The sequence below is a fragment of the Pseudoliparis swirei genome, chromosome 17 (genome assembly GCF_029220125.1).
Source record: "Pseudoliparis swirei isolate HS2019 ecotype Mariana Trench chromosome 17, NWPU_hadal_v1, whole genome shotgun sequence".
Lineage (NCBI taxonomy): Eukaryota > Metazoa > Chordata > Actinopteri > Perciformes > Liparidae > Pseudoliparis > Pseudoliparis swirei.
The window spans coordinates 9,711,899-9,718,043 of NC_079404.1; positions in this window are offsets into that span (position 1 = coordinate 9,711,899).

A 6,145-nucleotide genomic window follows, 5' to 3' on the forward strand; every position below is an offset into this window, starting at 1 on the left:
CAAAACCAAGGAAATGGGAGGCCGTTGCTAGGAGAGAGGAAAGACAGCTTTATGGCAACACAAAGCTGATTCCCCCATCCGACCTCATCTCGCTCCCACCCCCCTGTTCCCCGCTCTGGGGACCGAGCTTTGAATCTGTTGGTTGTGGACAGATGGTCGATGGGCCCCACCGTCTCTACAGCTGGACACAGGCTACAGTGACACAGTCAGACCTGGCAGGACTGAATCACACCTCATCCTGTCCAACCTATGAGGAGCCGGGGCAGAAAGTGCTGAAGCCCAGGCCATGGGCTAAGAATAGATCCACACTTGTTGCCCACAGGAAATGTGTGGCCGCACAATAGACGATAATACGGCAAGAGTTTGTCTTATAGTAGCGTAATCCTCTCCCCAGGATGACAGCCATTCTCTAAGGATAATCAGGGGTTGCATCTTGCTTTTCGGCTGCTGCTTTTTACTTCCAAAACAATGAATGGAAACAATTTGCTCCATCCTTGCATAGGAAGTTCTAAAATGATACACACCCACACAAACACACACACACACACACACAATATCCCAACATGGCTCTGACGTAAGTGGAGTGTTTTTTTTCCAGCCATACCGCTGTTATTTTTAATCTCCCTCGTGTTTGCTTATCTGAGCATCCCCATTCGAGTCACTGCCTTTGCTTTTAATAATGTTTGTTAAATGTGTCTATTCATATGAAAAAATAAAAAGTGCAACGAAATAAGGGAGAGTAGGTGAGGTGAGGCACTATGAAAGTGTGTCAGTCAAGACGCCACCTCTGAAACAATAGCACGTCTGCGCTCACTAGACCTCTGGTTGAAAGGGCGAGAGCAACCAACTGTCTCACGGACAGGAAGGGGAAGAAATCAATTGAGAAAAAAAGGAAGTCTCATATAAGTAAATAAATAAAAATGTAATATTGAATGGTTGTTTTACCATAGTTTAATTTGAGATTACGCACACAAATCTGCTTCATTCCTCATCATTTGCCGTGACAATTAATGTTGGTAGATTAGGTTTAAGACATTTTGCATATTGTCCTTGGGGAAAGGAGCAGGCTGTTTGACAGAATCATGCACATGTATGTGTTGGCAGGGAAGAGGGATGGGAGAAGAGGGAGAAAAGGACAACTCACCAGAACGAGCAAAAGAAAGCGTGCCAGCAGCATGACAAGTAAGCAGAATAGAGGCGGTCCTGCATCACCTAGCCATCCGCCCTGGTTGCATAGGAACACGAGGGCCATGCCTACCCTGCAGACACACTCCTTTCCTCTCTCCTCTGCCACGCTTCATTACACTGTGCTCAGCCAGGCAGAGAGAGGCACTGCACCACTTTCTCCACGCTACAGCCGTGTGCCGGCTCGCAGCCGCACAGCCAGACTCCCCGTAGACCCCGGCCCTGTATAAACTGCCCCTCAGGCATCGGGTCACACTCATTTCATATACAGCTAGTGCAGAGGCAACATTGGGAGGTCTGCACTGGTATCATACGCAAACCTTCTTTTGTTGTTGTTGTCAGACTCACGTCAAAGTGGACATAATAGTGGATGTTACATTACTTTTTTCTTGCTGTCAATGTTGAGGTTGAGTTCCAAAATCCCAAATCTGCCTCCGGGCCCTTGTGGCAACTGAAGTAGGAGCTGCGATGGGAATCAGTGATACCTAAAAACATAAATGTGGTTTTGTGGAAGTTCACAGCTGTACTGCCAGATTATCCTTTGAAACTGCAGGTAGCAGTTCATGTAATTGTTTATCTGTGTACAATATTACAAAACAGCGGGCGGACTGATTACTGCAGTGTATATACGTGTGGAAACACAACACGCGCTTATTTAAACTGCTTGAAGAGTATCAGCCATCCCTCATAGGCCTACGCGTCACGACCCACCACGGAGATGGTAGTGCCAGACAACACTGCTGGGCACAACAACACTATTGTCCCACAAGATAAAGTGCGTTTGTGGCCGAGGCAATGCGGGGAGGAGCGGATGCTGTGAAAAGATAAGCGAGCGTTAAAGAACAAAGCCTTCGGTGTTGTGTGGTTGTTTACAGTGACGAAGTCATCGGTTGAACGTTACTACGTCACGACTCCCCGCCGCTGATTTTCAACTCTATAGGTGCATGTCGGAGAGGGTTGTCTCTCTTGGATCCGCCTCCTGCTTCACAGTTAATTGACTACAAGCGTTCATTTGCCTGCAAGGAACAGTCATTAAGGTTGAATAACAAAATGTAGCTTCGCAATAGAACAGCCAGGGATCAATGGGTTAATGAAATTGCCTCTGCATGTGGTGTTTTGTAGAGCAGGGCCATTTGAAGGTCCTTTATAGGGGAGTCATGCAGTTTTAGTGTGCTTAAAAGTGCAAAGAGATAGCATGGAAATTGGTCAATAAAGAGAGAAAAGCACAGCACAGAAGGGAAGAACATAAAAAAGACTAAAGTTCAGTGCTTTGTTTGGTGGCAACTAGTCAGGTAAATACGGACGGTTGAAAGGGAAGTCCTTTCTCCACTTGATACAGTCAAGTTTGGTGAAGTGCTGTCATTGCATATATACAGACTTATTAAAAAATGACTGCACGTCAGCGTAAAACTATAATCAGTAACACAGTGTGATGGGTAACTCAAACAGAAGAATGTATTGTTTATTTCAGATTGAAATATTACAACTTTAGACTTCACTGACAACGTGACGGACTATTTTGTTCAAACCAGCTCTTCAGGATGAGAAAAAAAAACAAAATAGGTTCATAATGACTCTTTATACCATGTGGGGAGTTTGGGGCTTTATCTGACCTTTCTAGAGATAAACCGTGTGACCATCATTCTTTTATGCCTGATTACTGCAGCTATACATTGGGGGTAATTCATTTCGCCCCAGCCTATTTATAATGTCTGTTCAGCGAGTTTTGTGGATGAGGCGGTTTCACATCTTGCTCGGGGGGAACTAGTACTTTTGATTATGTCTGTGTTGAATAGGAAGGAGTCTTGTCTTCATTACAAGCACATAACTGTTAACCTCTTTGTTTACTGAGCACTGCTTGCTAAAAATGATGATGTCAAAATAGGTCAAAATCTCTGTACTAAGCAGCTAGTTACACAGTCCTGTCTCATTAAACAGTTAATTGTCATTTAGCCCCATGCAGTGGAATTGAACTTACTGTCCTTGGTTCATGCTGGCATGCTTAACCCTCCGCTGGGACAAATTGACACTTGGGCCTGTTTATACAAGCGTATGCCCAATCCAACCTGAACAAATATATTGAATCAATACAGAATTACGGGATATTTGTTTGACGGACGAAAGGATCCTTTCTCTGCCCTACATGTTTCAGTATTTTATTGCATGTGCATTAAAGAAAGCACTTATCAACTGACAGATAACCGGCAATCAGCACTGCTGACACAATTCATAAGACCCGGTGAGCAGAAAGGATTAACAAACAAAGGCTTCTGTCGGCAAACATGCTCTTCAGTTGAGGATAATTGCAGGCAGAAGCTGGGAGAACCTCCAGGGAAAACAAACCTGGAGAACAAAGAAAGTGTTGCATTTGAAAGAAGTTGACCACGCCTGGTTGCTCCGCTGACAGTCAGAGGTGTGTGCAATTAACATGTAAGCTGCTTTGACTGCAAAGACAATAATGTACAGCCTTCAGGAATACTTCAAACAGAAATCAAACAAGATGTCTGTCGAGCTTTTTCTGTGCGCTCTCCTCAAACAACAGCTTCACTCACAATTGAGGTATTGGCTTCTCGTCATGGAGAGAATGCAAATACTACCTGTTTAACCAGTAGCCCCACTGACCATACGTATCTGGGAAAATGTCAAGCCACAGAGCCTTCGTGCATATCTGTGTATGCGGGAATGTGTGTGAGCACTCTTTAATCTACGTCACAATTCTCTGGATGACTCTTCCACTTCGTATTTCAAAGGAGGTTCAAACTAATTAGCTCAGAGTGCCGTTGGTCTCAGTCCCTTAACAACTGCCGGTGATTGGTACAACATGTAAAACCAGGACAGCGATTTAGTACACCGCCGTCTGAGGTGGACAAACTTGATACAGTCTGCATGGCAAATTATGCATATTTCAAATTATTTTGTGCAACATCATAGTCCCTGAATGCACGTCATTACCCAACTATCTATTGTTCTAGATGTGTGAGAGCTTCAGCAGGAGAGAGGTAGACATACCTGGCATATTTATCATGAATATTCAGAATGTATTAGTCAGTGTACGTGTGTGTGAGTGTAGGTGTGTGTGTGTGTATGTGTGTGTGTGTGTGTGTGTGACCCAGAAAAAACATTGTGTTAAATCTACAGAGAATTTCTTCTGGAATGTGCTTTATCTTTACAGTTTTCACCTCTTTGCTGGCTGTGTACCAAAGTATCAACATCTGTGTTCCCACTCCAGGAACCAAAGCGGGCTGAAATGACAAAAAACAAAAAAGAAAAGGGAGAGAGAACAACAAAGGCAAGAGGACACATTCAATGAAGAGCAGCATGCGAACAGGGGTGTCACTAATAGAGAGTTTTATGAGCTCCAGACCTGCTGAAATGGAGTGCCGTGCGTGTGCAGCAGCTCTTATCGGCTCGTTGGCAGTAAGGGGAGAGTGAGAGCTTCCACACTTGCGCTCCGTAAAAAAAAGGTCTGATTCATTTTCCGCATGAGAGGGTCTCACTGGGGCGGCATCAGACCAGCCAGTCCACACAGATTTATTGACCATTAAAGCAGCAGGCCTCCTGACCGCTGTGCCACCATAGGCTGGCTGCTAAGACACACTGCACCCTCATTCACGCTCGGCCACTACTCTCCATCACAGGCTAGCTTCCTCATTGTTCATCCCTTCCATCAGGACCACTTTTACTGCCTTACATGAACCTCTCTCATAGTGTGTGATCCTACTATTCTTCACCTCACTCCTTTTGATACAATTGGAGCTGTTTACTGTAATTATTCTCCCCCATTGTTAAGTTAACACAGTTCTCACAAAGACTTTTTTGTTATCCTTCCATGTCACAAAAAAGTATCATTCCTCGAGTCAGTATTCATCAGGACAACATGTTATATGTACCAGGACATGTTCCAGTACTGTTAAGAATATCCCTGATGGTGGTCAGTGGGGCGTGTTGTTTTAGCCTAACAGCTTTTACAATCAGATTAGCGCCATTGCAGGCACACAGACTAATGGGTCTGTCTTTTTAAAGCATCCACAATCAACTGTTTCCCTGTGTTATTGAAGCACCTTGTTCTCCTCTCTCTCTTTCGCTAGCTTTGCAACTTCATCATCCCTCGGAGTGATGCTGGAAGGAAAAAATGGGGCAGAGTCTACGCATCTCACCGGTCCTAAGAATAGCTCAGTGTGCAGGAAAATCATGCCACAGAAACCTGAGTGAAGGCTCAAAATCATGAATGAATGAATAAAATGGTATCCAGAGTGCTTCACCGCCACTGATAAATCACTTTATGTGCTTCTTTGTTAAACAAATGAATATTGCAACATTTAATATCATTCTGGCATGAAAAATACATGAGTGTTTCAATGTAATGTAGGCCTACCTGAACAAACCGACCCATGAAGCAGTCTGTTAATGATAAGTACCAATCCAAAGATCAACACAATACTTTCCAGAGTATCACTCAGGTATTCACTCTGACACAAAGCCGCCATTGCGCCACTGCAAAGCCTGTTTGTCCAGTTAGAAGAAGGGGAAAAACAAGGGTGTGCATCCACACCAGCACAGAACAGCCCTGCTGCATGGCCGGTATTTGATTAGACACAGTAAAAGCAAACAGAGAGGCTATTAGATCAGTCCACTAAGAGCTATACGCTTATGAAATGGAGTGGCTGAAATGAGTAAGGTACCACTGCTATGGGAAAGTTACAGTTTGGTGTGAAGTCAGTTGGCCAGCAAAGCTGCACTCAACAGACAGCCTGGGTTTCCTGCAGCTCTACAAGCACATCTGTAAAGGCATGTGAATAAACCTCACAAGCTTTTTTGATTTTCCACACATTCACAGAGAATAAGTTTTGTCCGCAACTTAGGCTCCATAAGTGTGCTTTTCTTTTTCTTCCCATTTCTTTTTGTGTGTGCCTCTGCTTTGTCTAAATGGTCAGGCATCAACCAGCATGTGTCTGTTGTG